The sequence below is a fragment of the Alligator mississippiensis genome, chromosome 12, assembly GCF_030867095.1.
Source record: "Alligator mississippiensis isolate rAllMis1 chromosome 12, rAllMis1, whole genome shotgun sequence".
Classification (NCBI taxonomy): Eukaryota; Metazoa; Chordata; order Crocodylia; family Alligatoridae; genus Alligator; species Alligator mississippiensis.
Genome location: NC_081835.1, coordinates 55,040,951 through 55,064,185, shown reverse-complemented (window position 1 = coordinate 55,064,185; position 23,235 = coordinate 55,040,951). Strand labels below are relative to the sequence as shown.

The window sequence follows — 23,235 nt, the reverse complement described above, 5'->3', positions numbered from 1 at the left end:
TCTTGCTTAATTGGCCAACAGAAAAGCGTAAATAAGAAACACAGTGGGAAGAGCTGTTGCCTATTGAAGAGGACACAACGAACCCTCAGCCCAAATAAAGACAGGAAGAACTGTCCGAACCAGAGCCAGCAGATTTGGGCAAACAGTGGAACTGTAGCAAGGCCAAAGGAGCAGGGAGTTCGAGCCGAGCAGGAGACGCATGGTAATAGTTGTGTGTCCACTCTCAGTGTTGTGTGAAATCTAAACGGGGCCAACGTAACTCTCACTGTAACGGGGCCTTGGTTTAGCTTCTCTGAGCTGAGTCCTCACCCCCCACTTTTAGCTCATTGTCATTTAATGATTTGTTCATGCCCACTGTTTCTGGGTAACCCTTTGTAGTCTATAGGAATTGAAATCCTTTCACAAAAGTAGAATTCGTCTAGTGAACCTCCTTGTTTTCTGTTCAGTAACTACCCCTGCTACAGCATCAGCATCCACATCTTGCTAGGCCTGTGCATTTGCACATAGTAAGCACCATTATTTTGGAACCTACCTATGCCTGTGTAGTTTCTGCATATAACTAATGTTGGTGACAATGATGGGATCCTAATTCAGGAATATGATGGAACACAGCATAAGTATAGAGACCTAAAAATGAAACTATAAAAGTGCAGTTTGCAACACTGGGGCAATGAGTCACCTGCTATTGTAGAAGGAAAGGGGTTTAAAAGGTCTGGCTCTTTGGGGAAATTAGACTACTTCCATAGTTCAGCAGAGGACTACTGAGGGCCTGGAACAGTCCATAATCGCTTGTGATAGCAGTGCTGAAAAAGAGGTGGTAGTGTTAGCGAGCTAAAATCTATAACCTGCTCCACAGCCTAGCAGCTTCTGTCCTATTCAACCAGCCAAGATTGTGTAAACTCCACAGAAACCCATCCCCAAAGTCGATAGGGATCACTGAGCATTTCATCTTTTACAGATGGAATCCAAGGAGTAATGAAGCAGTGGCTGAATATGTGACTGGATTAAGACATTAACAGAACATTGATGGTTTAGAGAGTTTAACTGACATGTAAAGGGTCCAGTTAGGTATTAAGTCTGTAAACAGAAGCAACCTAAAAATGGCTATTGACTGATGCTAATTTGACACTTAAGCATGCCCTAGAGATCACTGTTTCAATAGAAACTACTACTAAAGAGGCCAGAGAGTTGTAAAGGCATCATGAAATCCATGCAAAATATAAACTGGGAGTCCAAGAGAAAGCACAGCATGCAGCACACTGAAAGACTGTGGTCTCTTTGCAGGAAATTGTCTTGGCATGCAAAAGATTGCTGAGCAAACTAGAAACTGGACATATACCAGAAACATGCAGGTGAGCGCAAATGCACCACCATCATCTTACAAGGACAATACCAAATAAAAGTAAGTCATCTGGTCAACGTGGAGTCCAGCAAGAAATCTGTAAATCTCTTCCACCCTTTAACCTGTAGAAGAGTGCTTCTCAACCTTTCTTGTACCAGGACCCATTTGTAAACATTGACAGCCAGTCCTGACCTAGTACCCCCCGCCCCCAGGTCCCAGCCCCCCAGTTTGATTATTATTGGATTATCCTCTAGTGATTATTATTTGTATTTAAAGAGTACTTAACTAAAACTTGATTTTGGACCTGTTGGTTCTGTAAATTTCCTGGCAGGATTATATGAGACCACTTTAAAGAATCAAGTTGCAAAAAAACCCTCATAAAACCTCTAAAAACTTATAAAGAGGAAATCCAGAGGGGACTATACAATTATAAACATGCTAAACCTATATGTGGTAAAGCCAAGAGGTCATGCATTATCTAGTAAAGAATGGCTAAGAGACATTTAGTTAGACTAAAGAAGTGTGAAGTCTCTTCAAGCCTTCAAAAATACTATGACCTCTAGTCCAAAATAAAATTCAGTTGAACTTTTGGACAAGAGAGCTAATGTTTGCTGGAAACATGGCACATACAGAAGCAAAAGCTTGTGCTCAAAGAGGGAGCAAGTCCTAAACTTTGGGCATGTTGCAAAAGGTATTGGATGAGCTTTGCAAAGACAGAGACTGAACAGCAAAGCAGCTCTTACAAAATGTTGGAATTATATTTAAGGGTAACTGTAGTGAATGAAACACCCACATACTGGCAGTGATAAAAACAAATGTGGGTGTCCGCATCCATGATGATTCCAAGGTCACAATTCACCCAGTACTTCATGGAGATCAATATCCTTTGCCAAGAATAGAGGATATATTTGCTTCATTAGTGGGTGCTAAGCATTTTTCTAAGCCTGGCTGCAAATGGAGATTGAAGATTGTGACAAGACACAGCTTGTGATTTACACAAAAAGATCTTATTTCAATATAACAGATTAGTGTTTGGAATAACATCTGTTCCCACCATTTGGCAATGGTCCATGGACCAGATACCACAGGGCATTCCTGGAACTCAGTGTTACTTGAGTGATATACTGTGGTGGGAGCTAGCAAAGAAGAACACCTTGAGAACCTGCAAAAAGTACTTGTGAAAGTCTCTGAGTACAGTTTGAGTGCAAATAAGGGAAAATGTAAATTTTTCAAAGAAGCAGTTGCACATGGAGGCTGTAATATTGACAAAGGATGTGTATGAAGCACAAGAAAAAAGCAAGAGATATCCTTAAGGAAACTAAACTCAAAATGTGTCACAATGACACTCCTACTTGCAGACATTCAATTAGAAATGTATGGCAATAACTAACATAGCCTCTATGCAATATCACTTGAATGAACAGCTACAATGGACAGAAATAGTGTTAACCCACACAGAGCACCCAGGCTTGTGATGCGGCCAAAAATCTAATATTATCTGAAAGGGCCCTGACACACTACAGTGCACCTGTGCCTATAAAGTTAGCTTGTGACACTCCCCCATATGGAATAGGTGCAGTAATTTCACACTTGATGGAAGATCATAGCAAAGGGCCTATTGCCTTTGTTTCTAGATCTCTTACCTTTGTAGAGTGGAACTATACATAAATTGATAGAGAAGCTCTGAGTTTAGTCCAGGGTGTGAAGAAGTTTCACCAATATCTGTATGAAGAATGATTTACTCTTGTTACAGATCATTAAACTACACGCTTCCTATTTTTTAAACCAGAAAAACAGCACTAGCAATGGCTGCAGTGCAAATACAGCAGTCTTCTTAGGCACTTGGTGTTACAATATTGAGTTCAAAAGGTTCAATCAGCAGGCAAAAGCAAATTGCTTGTTGTGCCTGTCATTGAAAGTGGGAGATAAGCATCATGCCGTGGAACAAGAGACAGTCGATATGTTCTATATGGCACAAACTGTGAACCCTTGCCAGAGACAAATGCCACGGCACAACACAAAACTGAAACGATCCAGTGCAGCTATAGCGGCTGACATTACAATGGGTTTATGCACATAAACAACTGTGCCCAGCGTTTTTGCATGAAAACAATGGGTAAGCATATATCAAGGTTACCTAGTATAGCACCAGAATGATTATTCTGACAAAGCTGAATTCATATACGTCCCCAGAATTATGCAAAAGCTATCTAGGTATTGTAAAATGAACATCATGGCCAGGACCCAGCAAATGAAATATGAGAGGGGAAATAACAAAACAGCCTCATAGTTGTCAACAAGAGTAGCAAATACCTACTATGCTCTTTTGCAAACTTGGGGACACTCAACTATGCCATGGCAACAAATCTACATAAACTATCCTGGCCCACTGATGAAGCACGTGTTTTTGATTGCAGTAGATGTTCTATTTATATGGCCTGAGGTATACTGAATGAATTTCAGTGATACAAAGCGCTAGCTGTGGGTCACGATTCTTGTTTTCCAGGACAGAAGTTCTGTTACAGCAAGGAAGCGACAGACCAGCAGCACACAAATGCACCAAGGCTTAGATCTTTGTATGTATTTAGTGATCACTGTTATTTAGAACATTACTGTGGCCGTGTGGTTACTACCTGCTGTTAATGTTGCGAAGAAAGCAAGGATGTCACACCCCAGCACTGAGCAAAAGATGGGATGGACGCTTAAACATATAATCATGAGACTGCCTGCCTTGCTTTACTGCTGACTTCTCTACTCAGCTCTCTAGATAAGCATGCATAGAATGCTTCCAGAGCCCCTCTTCTGTCTACCCGTTTCTGCTTTAGCAGCCAACTTCTCAGGCTCTTCCATTTACTCCTAAACCGCGTGAGCTGATGATACCGAGTGAAGTACACAAAAAGCCTCCGGTAGGGAGATGGAACTGAGTCAAAAAAGAGAAGTAACTCAGACAAAGGATGACAGTCATGCAATAGGAAGTGCCATAGCAAACTAGCTGTAGTGACAGGGCGGGGAGGGGAAGGTCCTGTGACAAGGGGAGGAAAAAGTAAAATAAGGCCTTATTTCTTTGGGGCTTTACTAGTTTTAAAGGCTTGTTATAGGAAAGCCTCCTCAGCCATGTTCTTACTGTGATAGACGAGTAGCTTTTCCGATATATCTTAAACCTCTCCCTATGTGACATTAACTAAACTGAAACAACTTAATGTATACACAACAATGCCTGTTAGATATGATATCTATTATATTGCACACAATAACTCCGTGTGTCACCACTCTTATTCCAAAAAGCAGTGATTTATTTCAGTTTAGCTTCATCCACTTAAAAAAGTGGATTTGGATTTAAGGTTAAGTGCACATAGAAAGAGCAATATCCATTTCTGAACAATTCCATGACTGGATAATCTGATTGGAAAAGAAAAGAAAAGAAAAGAAAAGAAAAGAAAAGAAAAGAAAAGAAAAGAAAAGAAATTATTATGGGGAATGGTATAAGAATGGTGGCAGCTCCAGTTTCATCCAAGAAACATCACCTAAAGGAGCAGCTTATTCCAAAAAGTGTAAACCTACTGCTTTGTTGTTCAGGTATCCAAATCCTACAGCACTGACCTCTCAGCTCATACAGGGGGCTGAGATAAAGGAGAGATTCTGGTGGTAGCATATTTCTGGATAAAAAAGATACAAACACATTCTGAAATTACACTATGAATGTTGAATTCAACTTCACAGTCCCAGCACTAAGCAACCTGCCACATTTATGACCAACTGCCCCCCTTCATTCCGCCTTAGCCTAAAAAGACAAGAAAAAGTGATGAGCAGTTTCCAGATCAAAGCTTTCCGATGACACATAAACAAGGTGCGCCCGCTTAAGGTGTCATTGTGCAGAACAGTGTAGCTAGTGGGGAAAATAAGGCCTTAGGAAAGGTAACGCCTTAACTACGGGGCATATAAAGGAGCATTTGGAAAGAATCGTTGTGCTTGCAAACAACGTCTGCGCACCACCCTGAGCATTCAGTGCTTCTGTCCTCTCCTGACTTCTGGACATGTCTTGTTTGTGAATATGCTCCGGGGTGTCAGCATCATGCTAAATTCTAGTGTGCGCATTACATTCTTGTTCGTAGCCTAAGTGTTACAAAACCCCATTCGTTCATTTATGGACAACATGGGCATTGACAAACACACACCTACATTAAAAGAATGAGATCAAGTGGAACAGCCTCAGAGCTCTGCTCAGCAAGGAACATACCCTCCATTTTTCCAGCATCTAAGTAAACACTTAGCACTTTTTGCCTGGATTTTACCACCTTTCAAGGCATTTAGCAAGGACAAGTGTTTTTGAAGCCTCAGGTTTGGAAGTCAGGAGACTTAATCCCAGCTCTGGCTGAGAATCATTGGGTGACCTTGAACAAGTCATTTAGTCACACTGCACCTCAACTTTTCCCCACAATTAATGCAGATTAATAATACTTCCCTACCTCATAGTGGTGTCTGGGAGGCTTAATCTTAATTAATGGTTTTAAGGCACCATCTCAAAGATCATCAGGACAAAAGACAACATATTATCATACTTATTAACAAAATAATCCTCAGTGCCCCAATGAATGGGAAACAAATGTTACAGAAGGAGTTGGAATCAAGCAGCATTTGACTTGAATTCTCTTTCATATCACATTGCTTTGAGGATTGGCAACCTAAATCTGCCCCTTCTTGCAGTAGCCTGTTATTTGTACACGTCCGTATGATGGGAAGAGAGAAAACTTAAGTGTGTATAAAAGGAATTACATGATATGTTTGCCCAGTATAGCAGGGGGCAGGATTCAAAGAGCCAGGAGATCCCTGCCAAGTTCCTGTGGCTATCTTGAGGTAGCACTCACCAAGTGGAGGAAAGATTATTAAATGTTGCATGACAAAGAGTGATGGGGTAAAACTAAGAAAGGGAAATATAAGTTGGATATCAGTACTACCTCCAAACCAGCCTGTTTTTTGGTTCTTTTTCCCAAGGGATGTAATGGAATCATTTAGAGCTAGACTGGCCAGAGCCCTGGATGTCAGGCTTCAGGACAACACCTTGCACTGGCAGGAAGTGATGCTAATGATTTAAGTAATTAGGTCTTTTTCTTTCCCTTCTCTGCTTTCTAGGAGTCTCCCTTAGGCAACAGTGTATTGCACTGAAGCATTAAGGCACCGAGTCAATGAGGGCATATGGAGGCTAGAGACATTTGTCATAGCCAGATTGATCCAGGGTCAGGTCCATACCTTGTCCAGTTTATTCAGTTAAAGCAGCTTGTATGATACATCACAGATGATGGAGGGGTGGAAAGTTCCTCAAGGGGAGGTATTCCAGTTCCATTTGTGATAGGGCGGGTGCAAAGACCCTTTAACTGCCTGTACAGGGAGGGCAGAGATGAAGATTTCAGACAAGTTTCAATACCCCAAGCAACAGAAAAGAAGGCAGACAGTTAGCACACATAAAAAGCTATAATCCCTGTGGATAATAAATACTGAGGCAACATGAGGCCTATGGGATGTGGTACACCAATTCCATTGGGTAACACGCAAGTGGCAAGTTCACAACGACAACATTTCCAAAGATGCAAATGGGAGCTGGTAAGTGAAGATCTCTCCCTGTTACCAAAGGTTCCCACGCTCAATCTCAGCCACCCTTTGCTCTGTGAGCAGTCCTATGAACGTCAATGGGGTTAGCCACAGAGGAAGGATCCTGATCCAACATCTCATTTTGTATTCTCAGTGGGTTCAGCATTGTAGGTTTAGGTACTACACAGCGAGTAAGCCATTAACAGGGAAGATGAAACTAGGAGAAGACTGGGCAAGATTCTTGGGTCACCCCACTGTTCCTGGTAGGATGGTCTGAAGTACCCCAAAATTTAAAGGACCACTCCCCAAACATCCCCCCGCCCATTTGTAATTCTAGCAAGGTGAAGATGCTCACCAGTCCTTTATAAATAAGTTTACCATTATCTCAGGTGACCTGGTTCCCCCAAACTCAATAAAAGACCATCGCTTCATTCCCTTCCCTCAGTGGACCCTCCCTTGGTGAGTTGAAATCCACAGCCTTAAACCGTTCATTGTTGGCATTGTCTGATACGTCTCCCCAGAACAACTCCATGACTTCCCACCACCACGGCCCATCCCACCAAGTACCTTCCTCCTCTTCTGGGACAAGCGAGCTTCACATTTCATTATGAGTTAAACAGTACCACAGATATACAGATACATACCTTGCACTGGAGAGCTGGGCCAAATACTGATCCAGCCCCTTTTACAAGTGCTTGAGTCAAAGTAGCCTTTCTCCTCCCTTTTCTATTGCTCCATGTTGTAAATAGCATTTAGCATGTCACCCCTGGACCAGCACAGAAGAAAGATTGCATTGCAGCTCCATCAAGGGGTCACTAGGATATTGGCCATTCACTGCAGTGCAAGCAAGCTAAGGCTTTAACAGCAGAGTGCTTCCCCTGTGCTCCTCCTGGCATAGGTGGGGAATGGAATCAGTGAATTAGCCCTTTTCTTGATCTCTGCCAACTACCATAGTCCTTTGAAAAAGTTCCCATCCACCGATGGAGAGCTGACTCTCCTAGACTCTAACCTCCCGCTTATGAACTACTAGGCCTTGGGTCTAATGGGCCCTAGGGTACTTCCAACACCTCTTCCAACCTAGCAGTCCCTGTAAATTGGGTGGCTGTGTAGGGAGAAGCTTTTCTAAAGCACAGATTTACTCCACAATCCTGCAGGTTAATTATAAACCAAGAGGGCCCCAGGAAGAAGGAAATGCTGTACCTGAGCATCGCAGTCCAAAAGGAAGCCTATGGAACTGGAGACCATTATTCAGCTGTCCCTTGGCAAGGCTGTTTTTCATCCAGAATAACTCTCTGCTGATCAAGAAGGGATCCCATGAGGCTCAAACCTAAGAAGAGAGACTCAGGTCATCTCCGAGGAAGAAGGCACCAATTTCTCCAAAAGGCCTTTAAACACTGCTGGACATAGAGCATTTGAATGCTTCTTTGCTCTGCTTGGATATGCCCAGGCTACCAGCTGTGACCCTTAGATTGAACGTTTGCTGGCTCTGCTTTTGTTTCAGTTCAGCTGTGATGGTGAAATCACCTCTTTGATCAGTTCTGCTATTTCTTCCCCACGCATGTGTAACTAGGGGACTGGAAAATGCTGAGTCAGGTTCTGATTTCTCTACCCCAGGGGTGGAGGCTCAGACTCCATTTCCACTTGTGTTTCCTCTTTGGCTCTTATGTTGGCTTACTCATTTACTTCACAGGAGTACCAAGACATCACTATTCACCAACTAACCATGCTCTGCCTCTCTTCCTGTTGCCTAGATTTCTACCCAGTCCTAGATGTACACTGATATTAGGCTGTCCTGGTCTTGTATATTTAATTCATGACAGCACCAGGGCTCATTGTGCACTGGTCAATTAAACGCATCTGCATCTCCCTTCCTGTCTGCTGGAGGCACTCCAGATTTCCCTGGCCACTACACCCATTGCCAAAATCAACCCAGCACTCCCTCTGCAAAAGTCCCCGGATGAACAGAAAGCAACTAGCAGAAATGCAAAGCATGCCCTGCAAATGCTGACACTCTTACTGAAAAATCAAACCTCAGATTTCATTATCAGTTAAACAGTGCCACAGATATACTGATGCATACAAGCTAATATATGAGTGTCTCTTCTTAACACTCTCCCCACCATTCCTTCCAGCTACTGCTAGCCCTGTGTGATTTTGCACTATAAATGCCCATTACCACACCACTTCTACTTCCCCCACAGGTTCCAGTCTGTTGGAAACTAGAATTATAATTAAACCTTTCCACTATTTCTCTTTCCTGCTACTTTTCACTTTCTTTTCCCCTTCCTTCCCTATGAGTGACTCCACACAATTCAGCTATCTCATCAACAGAGGTCTCTCAAAACCCTTAGGGCCACCTCTGGACTTATTCCACAAAGAGGTCCTTATTAGGGGTATGCGATTCTATTCAGAGAAGATTTGGCCCGATTCAGAGGCCAAATGACCAAATCCGAATTGAATTGGGAGAAGGAAAAAAACTCTGAATTGATTCAGAAAAAGACTCAGAAATTCAGAGATTCGGAAGGCAGTCTTTCAGGGGAACAGAAACTGAGAAGAGGGAGGGGGAGTAGGGGAGAAAAGACTGACATCTCTAGCTGGCCAGTGACTGTGATCTTTCCCTGAGTCCCCTTCCAATTACAGTGCTCTGGGGGATGGATGTAAAAACAGCATATAAGCCTCTATCTTCAGGTTTTCTGTGCCTTTTGTGAAGTGTTTCTGCCTGAGCAACCATGTCTGAAAGGTCCTGGACTGGCTTGGCTTCCTACCTAGCTTCGAAAGCTTGCTAAGGTATATTTCTTTATTTAGTTGGTCTACTAAAAGATACCAAATTGACCCAAAGAACCTTGTCTTCCAGTGCCATGTCCTTAGACCAACACCCCTAGCACCTGACTGGAAGGAAGCAGGGCCCTGGGCCCATCTAAGCCCCAGGGCTGGGGCTGGGGCTGGCAGGGAGAGTTCTTTGGCAGCTGCTGGAGGAGAAGCTCCTGCAGAAGAGGAAAGAAGGGCTCTCCCACAGTTTGGCTGCATGAGATGCTGCTGGTGCTACTGTGCTGCAGTGCACTGCTTACCTGTTGTTATTTAAAGTGGTGGACTGAGATGAGGCTTTAGGGGAGGAGGAGACGTCACTGGGGCACACTACCATGTTGTGTTGAGGCCTCAGCTCCAGTGAAGGTGCGCCTTAACACACACACAGTGTCACACATCACAAGTTTTGCTTGTCAGCAGTCTGAGGTGCAGTTTCCCAGAAACCCCTGCACCTATCTCCTTGAAACTTAGTAAGCTTCATGCTCTCAGAAGGGGCAACTATTCTTGCTGTTTTCATCCAAATCTGCCTTCACACACGCATGAAATGATTTTAGCTTTCAGCAGTTTGAGGTGCAGTTTCCCAGAAATCCCTATACCTATCTCCTTTAAGCTTGGCAGACTTAATGCTCTCAGAAGGAGCTATCATCTCTACAATTTTTAGCTGAATCAACCAAAACCTGACAAAGTTATAGGTATTTCAATGACTCCCCATTATAGTCTGTGGTCGAATCTCTCTGAATCGGCGCCGAATCTTCCAAAGCTGATTTGGCCAAATTGATGCAGGACAGTGATCCAAATCTCCAAATTGAATCACTGTCCTCCAAAACAGCCGAATCCCAATCCAAATCGAATATTTCTCTACTCGCACAGGCCTAGTCCTTATGTCCCATGCTGGGAAGGAGCTGTCTCCTCTATCACAGTAAGGGAAGGCTTGAACTCTACTGTGCCGTTCTGACTGATTTACCATCTGTTGCAATCCTGACCATAACATCTTAACATCAAAACAAGAGTCAGGGAGGAAGTGGAGTGATGTAGAGCAAAGTCCATGCAACTTCCTTGAATTGCGGTACAAAACATGCACGCGCAGAGCAGGCAGTGAAAAGAGACACAAGGCAGACACATCGACACAGAAAAAACACATCCTCCACACGGCACCCTCCTTCAGACTACCCGCTGCACAGCCCACTGCTGGAAAAGCCCCAACCCCTCGAAAGTTCATAAACTGTGCGTCAGCCCTCAAGCCTAGAGATCATTAGATATCATTTCAGAGCATGCGAGCCCCCTAGTGGCTGTATTAGACCCAGCCCTGAGCCACACAGAATTAAATGGCATTTTTTGTGAATGATCCTTAGTACTTCCACATTTTCTTCCAGACTGGGGTCCCAGGACACCTTGCAAACATTAAATCTTGTGACACACTTTCTGAGGTAGGCATTTTTTCCCAGTTGACAGTGGCAAAGAGAGGCTAAGTAATTTACTATACCACCATGTGAGCTAGTGGCAGAATTGGCAAAAGCCCTGATTATGAACCCACTGTTTTAAGCAATGAAGCACCCTCGTTTGAAGAGCCAGGATCACAGCCCAGGAGCTCTGATTCACAGACTCACCCCTTTTGCTCAAAGTACAAGTCAAAGTCCGAATTCCATCAGCAGTCCTGACTATGCCCTTTGATGGGAATTACTGGAAGGAGTTGCATTTAGATGAGTGCAGTTAATCTCTGCCCCACTCCTCTCTACTGCATTATGCCTTGCATCCATGGGATGCTGAATGGTGTGATAGGAAAACAGGGTAAAGGTATCTTTAACCCATCCATGTTTCTATTATAGCAAGTGATCCATTATCCCAAGCACAGCAAGAAGCAGGACTCTGCAAACAGCACCCCTAAGAGTGGCAAAAAAAAAAAAAAATGTGGGTGGAAAACAAAGAAGGGCCGACTGGAGCACAGTGCAAAGATGCTCCACCTGGTTGCAGTAAGAATAAGGGCCCTTGCAAAAGAAATTCATTCTATCCATACAACTAATAACTATGGTGCTTTGGAGGAGTGAGGAAGGCAGCCTGTTAGATATTTCATGTTCTTCTGAGCTGTATTGCTGCTTTAAGCTTCACTTCACATGGGCAGTGAAACTAGGCTGAACCCAAGCATGTGTTTATTAGGCAAGTGCCTAGAGAGCAGCAAGAGTTGGGATCCTGTTGTGCAAAGCACTGCACAGACACAGTGACTCATCTGTTCTAAGAGTCCCTGCTTCCCCAAACTGATGGGTTTCCAGAATCTGGGGAAGAAGTTGAAAAGCCACCAGCAAACTGCTGAGACCATCTTTTGGAAGGACAAGCACACCCAAAGTGCAAGGTCTATCAGATGTACTAGACTGATTCTATGCTAGATCCTGGCCAAAAAGGAAGAGAGCTTTAGGGGATGGAAGATACAATCCAGAAAATAGTTGTGGGTTGAGGGGAGTCCCCTCCCATGTCCCCTCCATCTCATACCATTTCCCTCAGTAAGTGAAATAATGTGACTGGCAGCACTTGTTCCCAGACTGGGGAGGGATCAAGAAATCCAACAACTTTGCTATTTCCCATCCACCACTGGAGATTCAAAAGGACAACAAAGGGTCTCTCTCTGAAGAAAGAAGGATGGGGGAACAGGGTAAGTATAGAAGAGCAGCCACAGATTGCCAGGGACCTAGGGTGCCCCCAGACATGATCACTCCTTGCTTCTCACCCCTTCTTTCAGGGTAGGAGATCCACTCAGAATCTCATACCATCCTCTGTCCAGCCATAATGCTGTTATAGCTCGGTGCACATCAAACCCAAGCACCGAGCCTTCGCCTGCAGAACCAGCCCTATCACGAGAACTCCTGGGCAAAAAAAACCCCAACTTCAGTCAGATGGTCATGCCTGAGTATGCCTAAGAAACCCTGGCAGCTCCATTACTGTTGACAGTATATACAATTAAGAAAACTCCCTGCAGCAGACCTGGATGCCTCTCTTCTACTGTTGAAGCCTAAGACTCTCTCATTAGCTCAAGAAAAGTCACAGAATGAAGTTACCAAGTGATATGTCCTCCCCAGCATGCACCCCCCACAATATCAGTCCCAAGGGAACAGGAAACACAGAGGAAGGTGCCAGGGAAAAAGGCCTACCACATACTTTCCATGGCCATCAGCCTAGATATTTGACTTTAGTGAACAAAAGTTGGTTACATCTGTGCAAAAGGACAGTGAAGATGCCAAGGCCAATTCTGATAGACTTGTCTGGGGTATGGTTGCATAAACTCAGTGGGAGTCAATGGCTCAAGATGGGTGTTCCCAGTCCAGTCTGAGCAGACCAACCAACCTGAGAATACTCAAGCCAGGCCTCTCTGATCTGCTGCCAGTGTTTCCAAAAGTAGTCACTATTGTGCCTCATTTTTTCATAACCAACCATGCAGACCCAGGACCTGACCTCCAGAAGCACTGAGGACTCAAACTTCTACTGAAGTCCATGGGGGAGCAGCAACATGCAAGAATATGAGACACTCCAAAACCAAAGTAATGTGCTCAGTGCAAAAACTTGATGTAGTGGATGGAGCTTAACACTTCTGAATATCAGGCCTCTGGGTGTGTAGGTATGAAGTTGCGCACCAAAAAGCCACTTTAAGAAAACATGCAGAAAACTGTTTCCACAAATATGGCTTCCAGCCAAACACATGAGAAATCAGCCTGAAAAAAATGCAAAAAATACTGGCTCTGAGAAGGCAATGGGAGTTTTTCCATTGACTTAACTGGAGCCAAAATTCCCCTTGTTACCAAAAAGGATCCTTCTTTAACAAGGACCCATCCTTTGTCACCCCAGTCAGTCTTTGGCAAAACAAAATCCCTCCAGAAATCTTTCTAAAGATCTTGGATATCTCTCTGGTGAGTGAGCAGAATGTAGATTTGCAGATGTTCAAACTATTAGTTAAGAACCAATTTTAGTTGCAGATAGAAGATTTTAATTTGACTCTGCTCATAATTCCCCTTGTCAAACAGCATAGTGGTTATTACACGACTGGGCACCACAGTGTTTTTTTCTTTGATACTAAAATGAGAATGGTTGTATTTTTTTTGTCAGTAAGCAGCAGCAATCTTCCCGTGACAATTAGCCTTTCTAATGACTATAATAAAATATGATAGGTTTACTTTGTAGAAGTTCATGATCAGTACGCTGGTCCTCCTGGAGGATTTCCCCAAGACCTGCCACACACACACACACACACACACACACACACACACACTCACACACACACACACAGCTCTTTGTCAAAACTTTGGTAGTGCAGAGGTCCAAAGCACAGAGGCCATGGCTAGTGAAAGCCCAATACTGCCATCTTTGAGTCTCATCTATTTTGAAGGAGTCATTGTTTATCTCTGCCTAAAAACAGCATTTTTAAGGAATGGGAGGGGAATCCCACTCAATTCCACCTATTCAGTGCCAAATGTTAAAAACAACACTTAAAGGAAAAAGAAAAAAAATAACTTTAGAATGCTTTTCCTCCCCTTAACCCATTCAAATAAAGCTAAGATGACTTACTACTCTAAAAATAATCTCCAAACTAGGCATATACATAGTGTACAAATGCATACATAGTGAGAAATGCATCTTTACTAAGTGCTTGATGATTGCAATGGAAATTATTAGTATGGGGTATAATGCTTACTATTACAAGCACTTCCAAGAACAAAAATGGAACTGCTTAGAGTTTTAAGTGCTTTCTCTGCTACAAAGTGTGTGAACGACTGGGGATGTGGGTTTAGAAAACATACCCGGTTGTGAAATATATAGTTATAACAGTTCTATATGCACTAACTAAAGTAGTAGCGCCTTGGGGGCCACATTGTTGAGCTCGCGCTTACCCAGAGAATCATTTAGTCCAAGAGGCACTGCTGAAGTTGAAGGGAACACTCATCTAAGTAGGAGCCCACCACTGTATGATGGCAAAGGCCTCTTGCTCAATGCATTATTTTTAATCTACTCCAACATCTTTAGGCTAATTTGCTATTCATTTATATCAGTCATGTTAGTTTAAATCAGTGCAAGTGAGAAGGAAATAGGGCCCAATCTGAATTATCCACTGCCATCTAAAATATGAGCAAGTCCAGAAACCTCATAGGTATCAAACTTTGTGAAGCCTTCTAAGGCTTTATGTATCTGATATATTTTTAACCAAATTTTTTGTCACACCTCTTAAAGGTATCCTCTATACTTAAAGTACAAACTGTTTGGGGGCACAGGCTCTTTCTCTCGCTATCTCTCCACACACACACACACACACACACACATGCGCATGGGCACCTAGGGCAGAGAGACCTCATTCTCTATTGAAACCCCCCAGAAACATCATGGTGCACATAAGAAGTGGGTAGGTACTGGAAAGAGTAAGCATGCAACACCGCTGGCACTCTTACCCGTACTTAGAAGGAGCATCAGCACTTTCCACATCCTCTTCAGAAAGGAAAAGGAAAGCCTGTACACAGAGCTTTGATATTCATGGCCTCAGGTCCTACATTCCCAGCCTGCAGGGGAGTAAAGAAAACTGATGCAGGTGACGCATCACTCTCAAAGGGGTGACAAGGAAAGGTGACAGTAGTCTTTGCCAAAACCATAGGAAGGCATTTGTCCTGGCTGCACTGACCTAGAATTGCAGGCAGTGCCTAACCTTGGGTGCCTACAAGCCTCTAGGATATATCCCACGCTGCCTCAACTGCTGAGATCCCCAAGACAGAATAAAGTCTGTGCCCTAAGCCTTGTCCCTTCCCCTGAATCCCTGTGGGCTGCTTCATGTGTGCAAGTCCAGTTCAGGACACCCTAACATGGACACAAATGATTTCAACAGTCCACTTCAACTAAGACAGAGTAAAAGAGTGCTTCAACCAGGAGTCATTTAAAGCCTTTCCAAGTTGCTTCCTCCCTGTACTGTCTTCCAATCATAGCTATTAGATCCTAAGAGCAGAAAGAGCAGTGCTTTTGCCTGCAAAGCACTAAAATCCTGGGCACAATCCTGGCAAGCCGCAGAGTTTGTAAGTGTTTAGGCGCCTGAGCTTGACTGACAGCCTTAATTATACAGGGACAGCTCTGCGGCTCAAGCAGACAATTGCGAGCACAGGCTGGGAACACAAGCGTAATACGCTCCTCTCTTCAAGCAGCAGTGCAGGAAGTGAGAGTTTGGCTTCCCCATCTAAGGACCATCATCTAATTATCCCCATTGAGCAGGCGATACAAATTCCAGCTCAGCGGGAGGAAGGGCTCTGTGACTTGAGGTGTTTTGCATTCATCCCCCCTCGGCATCTGGAACGTGGCCCTTGTAAGGCTGATTAGTTTGGGTAAAGCAAAGCTCCTTATTCAGCATCAACTGGCTGCTCCAAAGCTGCACAACATCCAGCTAAGAGCCCCCCTTGGCTGCACTGGCATCTCTTGCCAACTCAGGCCATGCTGGGGAGGGAAGGGGTGTTGACTGGTTTGAAAGCAAGAGCATCTAGTGCACCTCCTGCAGGAGCCAGATCGGGCACTTGTACTTAATGCTGCAGGCTTGGGGAGGGGAGCTTGGGCTCTCTCAGCTGCCTCCCTTGCTGTCAGCTGGGCTTCAGCCTGTTGCAGGTGGAGAAAGGCAATTGCTCTGGACTCAATAGGAGGTAATTGTTTAAAAGAAAGAGGTTTAAGTGCCTCCCTGCCAGGAGCTGGAGAAGTCTCATGAGGTGGAGATGCATAAGCAGCCCCCAACTGACAGAACTGCTCATAGGCAGCCCTGCAGAGGGGAAGGGCTCCTGAAACCAGCAGCAAGGTTGGGCCTCTGAGTTTCTTTCTCAGCGCTCCACAGATCTGCACCATCCAAACGGCAGCCCTGCAAATGCCCCTAGGTTCTGACCATCAGTCAGGTCTTTCCTTCCCCTGCATCGCCGCTGAGTTCTGCAGACAAGGCTACATGCCGTCTCGTTGCCGGCAAATCAAGCAGTACCCCCAGGTCGGAAAGGCAGCACCCATAGCCGTTTGGTTCGGCAAGGCTGGCCCCAGGGTTACAACCAGCCCTACAGCCACGCACTTCTCATGCTCGCCCTCTACATGTGGAGCCTTCTGAGGTCTTCCATACAGCAAAGTACAGCAAGGAGAGGGCTGCTGTGTGGGAGCCTAAACTCCCAACACACAAGTCCATAGCGGATTACACTAATCGCACCTCTCCCTCTGGCCTAGTAAACCCATCCACTCACACCACCACACTGAGGCCCTGACTTCTAGTGAGCTGCCATGTGCACCTGTTCACCAGCATGGGGGGCTCTGCCCACAAGGAGATCCTTGCAAATAAAGTGTCTAGTTTTCTAAACCTCCCTCATCTCAGTTGTTCTTCTTTCCATCTAGTGGACATATCAGAAGATGATCCTCTCCATCACTGTCAAGGGAAGACTATAGCATCAGGGCCTCTGTCAGGGCAGCATCAGACCCTGCTGAGTTCGCTAGCAATGCAGTGGCACCAGATGTAGTCTTCAGTCCCATACACAAAGGCTTCAGCAGACTTATGGGGCTTCTAAAAGGTTGAGGACACAGGTCAAGGAAAATACTTGCTTTCCTTCTCAGAAAGGTAATTGAGTTCCCTCACTGCCAAGCAGCTGGGCTTCTAGCAGAAGGTGTCTCTTAGTATTTAGCAAGAAGGAGGAGGCAAAAAAATCATAAAATGCTCAAGAAAAATCAATCATATTATCTCCTGCTTGCACCAAAGTTTTCTCTTTGCCCCTTTCTCTTTCTCTCCAGCCCTGCATGCTAGGCTCAGCACTGTTTTAATAGAAGGTTTTTTTCTTTCTTTTTTCTTTCTTTTTGTTTGTTTGGGGTTTTTTCTTTAATTAAAGTATTTGTCTCCACAGTGGGAAATGTAAACTGTACAACAGCCAATTTATCTATATTTTTAAAAAGTGAAAAATAATTTAGCAAAGCAATTATTTGATCCTATGACCCCAGCTGACGTCCTGCCCTTTGGGCGGGGGGCTGGACTCGATGATCTTCTGAGGTCCCTTCCAGCCCTAATGTCTATGAAATCTATGAAATTATCTTCAGATGCACACAGAAGCCATGACTGGCCTCCACCCCAGAAACCACCACAATCCGGGGGGTGGGAATAAAAAACCTTGTTTCTTTAAAATAAATTGTCTATTTTTTATTCTGTGCCTATAAATTAAGGGCTAGATTTTGCAAAAAAGCTCTAATGTTCCCATTTAGACTCCCAAAGAAGCTGCTTTTGTCCTTCAATGTGCCCAGAGCCTTGGGTGTTGTCAAGCACTTGTGGAAATCTAGCTGCAAGCATCATCACGGGGACTGCTGGGTACTGAACACTAAGGAAAATCCGTTCCTTGATTAAGTGTTAAATCAGAGACAAGCTCTTTATACAAGCAGTCTCTATTTCTTTGTGCTAACCCAGCCAATGTCTTAGGAATCTGGTCCTAAGTAGAAAGTAGCAAATCAGACCAAATGTAATATAGGGGTTTCCCTTACTAAGGGAAATCACAATGGAGTTGTTGGGGTCCAAATCTAATCTTATGTCAATGGACCTGGCTGAGGGCTGGATCAGGAAATCTACCCCGAAGTAAAATGAAATGCTGCTGTTTGACTTCACTTGAAGGATAAGTATTCTGGTCCCTTGAATTGGAAGTCTCTTACAAACTGCTCCTGCCATAGCCAACTAAGGATGCTTATACTTCCCACTAAGGTTGGCAAGCCAATCAATTGACCACATATTGTTTTACCAAAAATTATAGCAATTGTACAAAAAAACCCTACATTTTTGTAGTTTTCTTGACAGAAATATGATTTTTAATTGGGGTTTTTGTACACTTTTCTTGACGGAAAATTTGTGCCTCTTCTGTGTATTATTTGGACCTATTGGCAATTTTTTTACCAATATCAGTTTTTGACTGACACTTGACCAATCAATTCACTGAACTTTATTTGACCAGTCAAATAGCCAACCCTGCATCCCAACAGGGAACTCCACAATGAGAATTTGTCTTGCATTAGTGCCTACAGGTCTCAGTTGCATTTGAGCACTGTTTGCTGCACCTGTTTCTGCAGTGCCCAGCACAAGTACAGTCATCGCTGTGATGGGGGCTGAAGCTGCACATCTGTGGTTTGTTTTGCTAGATGGGGAGGAACCAGCTTAGCAGCACTCTGGCATGTACTGGGCTGCCCAGGGTGGGTGATGTGAAGGTGAACCATCAGAGCTTAACCTTCAAGGGCTGGCAAGAGCCTCCTCTCTCAAACCTGGGTGTCCCACTACACTCACATAAGCCTTAACCACCTTCAGACTGCTACTGCAGGGGCCCTGCAGACCAGCTAGTGCAGAAAGCAGCTGCCAGACTACTTAATAATACATCTGGAGCAGTCACCCACTGGAAGGCCTTGGATTCCCATTTCCTTCCAAGGTTCTGCATTGGCTAGAAAGGTTTTTTGCATGGGTCATGTTTGAAAAACTGCCTATCTTTATGGTCATGGCTGATAGTCTGGATTGACTGGGTCCCTGAGGGTGATGGCCACTAGACTTGTCTGGCTTGGGATTAAATAACTCATACAGGATGCCCTTAGTGCTGAAATTCAACATACATTCTCGACCTCCTTTAGTTCCAAGGGCAGCTGCCACCTTTTTCAGTACCCAACCACTCATACCCTGCTTTGCTAAGATACCAAAAATGTATGGCTCCAGCTGGAGCCAGGAAGAGCTGTGGGCGCTTTTCACTTTAGGAAATCAGCACACCTGGCCTTTCCAACATGGGTGCCTCTACTCCTGATTGCTTATATTTGGCACAGTAGTGCCTCCCAATTGACTGTGAGCTTCAAGTGTGCTCTCCCATCATGTCCTAGCTAGAACTGCCCTGGACAACGCTGCTGAAGAATGTCACAAAGTGCTAGACGTGAGAATTAACCCTGAAATCCCTAACTCCTGTGGGAGTCTGCAGCTTGGGCCCACCTTCAGAACATGTTCTTCTATTAGCAGAAGCAAATGAAGAGACCTGGCTGGCTCTAGGAACCGGCTGAGCAGAAGGGAACCTCGATGAATGGGACTGGACCAGGTCAGCCATAAAATTCACAGAACTGCCTCTCCCTTTATTTCTCAATATCTTCCTTCCTTTGTTGTAGCAGCCGATTGATGTATTTCTCAATCCTAGGCTAGGCCCTAACTACTGGATGGTTGCTACTCTCATGAAAATCAGAATATCTGAGTTCAAACCTCCTTTTGAAGCTCTGACCTGGGAGGATTCAATCCCTATCTCTGTGCCTCACTTTCCCCAGTGGCAAAACAGCTATAACAATGATTCACTCTTGTGTGAGCAGGCTTCAAAGTTGCATTGAAATCCAGTATGCTACCCTGCCTTGTGCCCATATCCCTGAGATCGTGTCACTTCCCACTATTCTGCCTGAGAAATGGCAACCGATTCTTTATGGTCTTCTAGCAGTAAGTGATTGTGTGACAGATGTTACTTTTTTTACTGTAACCTTGAAAAAGAAATAGGGTAGTAAATTAAAATGCATTCTGTCTGAAATCCACCTTGCCCTCCTCCACACACCAACCCCAGCCTCTTGCCTCCCCCCTTCCAAATAAATAGAAAAAAAAAAAAAAATCAACTGCTTTAAGTATTGCTCCTCACACTTCAGCGCAGCAGGACAAGCAGGAAGCAAATTAAAGTGACTGTAATAACCATCAGAACCTTCCAGTGCTGGGACAGATGGTGGCATCACAGCATCTTTTCTGGTGGAAAAAAAAAAAATCTATATTAAAATAAATGGGAATAAAAGAAGAGAGAGAGAGAAAAAGAAAACCTCAAATCAACAACCTTTAATGCACGCAGACCTTCTGCTAAAAAGGCTCCATACTGAGATGTGGAACGAGAGCTGAAGAAAAGGTTGCCACAGAAATCATCAACTGCTCTTCACAAACAGATTGTCTCCTGGTGGCCGTGGTTGTTCCTGATGACCTCTTATGGAAAAGGCCTACAGAGACCACAAAGTACTTTTCTTTTGGGACCATCCTGCAGAATTTAATACATGTCTTTATGCCTGCAGTAGGTTTCTAGCCAGCCTACAGAACAGACCTCTCTTTGCTTCCTGAATTGCACAGGTCTTGGTAATCATTTGGTTTAATCCCTATTTGATTTTATAGGATTTAGAGATTGTGTAAGTGAGGAGATTGGTTCAGTGATGGAATCTATTAGTTCAATGATGGGCTTAAATAAGGATACACAGACATCTTTTTAGGGAGATCTCTCTCTCTCTCTCTCTCTCTCTCTCTCTCTCTCTCTAATTGGGAATGCCAGGGCAACTACTCCATAGGGAAAGCCATTACAGCCCTTCAGCTAGGTCCTTCTGGTCTCTCTGAGCTTTAGCTGAAAGCCAGAAACATCAGGAACCAGCAAACTAATAGATCAACTTGGTCTTTTCCTAAACTTAGTTGCCAACCAACAGAGCATTTTCATAGGCAACTTGCACTAGAGCATCCCCAAAGCACTTGCTTGGTAGGTAGATGTGTGTTACCAAAAAAAAAAAAAAAAGGAAAAGCTCACCCTGCCCTTTTCAGAGGGGAAGAGGAAAGTTCTTCCTTGGGACTCCCCCAAGCAGTTTTATTAGGTCTCCCTCCCCTCTCCCTCAAAGCCCTCTTGTAGTCAACCCTAGTGTGGCTTCACAAGGAGCAAGCCTTTGGCTGTGAGACCCTGGCTCTTCTCAGACCCTGGCTTCCCTGATGATCTTTAGCACCCCCATCTCTGGGAGCTCCTTCTTTTCAGTCAGCTCCTGGGAAGGAGGAGCAGGGGGTGTTTTCTTCTTTAGAAGAGGGTTATCAGAGCACTGATAGTCTTCAAAAGCACAACAATCACTGCTGCAAAACCAACAGTCTTTATTGTGCCATTCCAGCTCCCTCCGTCCTTGCTCAGACTTTACTCTGTCCTCACTGGGACCATTGCTTTTCTCTCTCTGCCCTGGGACTTTCTCTCCCAGTCCATCTCTGTCTCAGAGCTTCGTTCATTCTCCTCAGGATCAGTCAGCCACACTTGTAACAAAAAAGTTAGAAAAAAAACCTATAGTTTTCACCTGGGGACAACAGTTACCCAACACAATGAAATGTGAAGTCATAGGGACAAATCAAGGAGCAGTCTCTGGGCCCTGCTGCCAGACCCAGACTGCCATCTGCCCCTAGGGTGAAAAGGGCATATAGCTGTCCCGCACAGAAAACTATTTACAAGTATTACTTAAAGTAAATCCTTTGCACACTGAGCCACCCAAAGTGCTCCCAACTGGTCTGCTCACCTAGCCTCCTTCTTCACAATGTGAAACTCTTCTGTCCACCTGTCTGAGGCCAGGATGGAAATGAAGAAAACTCTCTCACTTGTGGTAATGGAAAGGATCTGGGGAAAGGACTTTGGAAAGCAGGAACATGGATAGAAATTATTAACCCTCATGCAATACTACCTATGTTTGGAGACCTATTGTTCCCAGGGTATGCTGGTGGCCCGCTCAGAGCATGTGATGGAAAAGTGGTGGCTGTTTTGGCTAGAAAGGCTGGAGTCTACCTTTCTAGTATCCCCTGCAAAAAGTTGTTAGGCACATCAGGCACTGATACAGGCACACGCACACCCCAGCATCAGTGAGAAGATTCCTCCTGCCTCTGGCAATGATGCACACAGCTCCTTGACCTGAGAACAGAAATGGGCATGTCTGTACTGATGTACCCCCCGGCCCCCAGATACAGACCCCAGGATGCCCTGCACATCTTCACTGATGCAGAGCTGGACCAGCAGCTAGGAAAAGACTCCTGGCTCTGCCCTGGCTGTGGCAGCAACACCATTACCATCCGCTGCAGGCCACATGAGCATCCTCTCCCCTCTTCACCCCGTCCCAACCTCTTCCCTACACTCCACTTCTCAAACTCTGCTGAGCTGGGGCACCCACCGCAAATTCACCTCCTTCCAGGGGTTAATAAACTTGATCCAGCCAGACAGATGAGTCACAGGCACCAGGGCACTTTTGTGCTCTTGCAGTGCCATCGTGTGGCTGATGTATGCACCGCCAAAAGCTTCCCAGCCTGTTTCAAGAGAAGCGAAGGAAGTGGGAAAGAATTTGCCGCTACCAGAGCTTTGCATGGTCTGGCAGAGCCCCATCCAGGTCCCTGTTCTCCTTGCATCTCACTTGAAGGCAGCATGTCTCTAGTCCCACACATGCCCATCTCCCTCACACAAGTGGTGACCAAATAGAGCCCATCTTAAAACCGTGTCCCCCTCCTCCCTCCCTGCTCCACCAAGCAGCCTCACAGACAAGTCCCAGAATGTGATAGTCTACCTGGATGGGAAGGATCTGGCTGCTTCATGTGCTGGGTCTTGTCACTACAGTCCCTAACGTGCCTCAGTGACAGCGGGGGCAGCTGCAAGGGAGGGCTGATGTCCAGCTCTGGGTGCCTGGCTAATGCTACTCTGCATAGCTCAGCAGGGCCCAAGTGACACTTCTCTAAAGGGGAGGATAAT

At 44.8% G+C, this 23,235-nt stretch overlaps 1 protein-coding gene across 1 annotated transcript in view; it reads right to left on the bottom strand.

The window, feature by feature from the left end:
- Positions 1-20,470, bottom strand: part of TLR4 (toll like receptor 4) — a 30,729-nt gene extending 10,259 nt beyond the window's left edge. The window contains exons 1-3 of the mRNA XM_059715576.1: positions 20,374-20,470; positions 8,129-8,255; positions 6,590-6,718 (exon numbers count right to left, since the gene is read on the bottom strand). The gene's annotated coding sequence lies outside the window, so the exon portion shown is untranslated. The remainder of the gene's footprint in view (positions 1-6,589; positions 6,719-8,128; positions 8,256-20,373) is intronic.
- Positions 20,471-23,235: the final 2,765 nt, after the last annotated feature.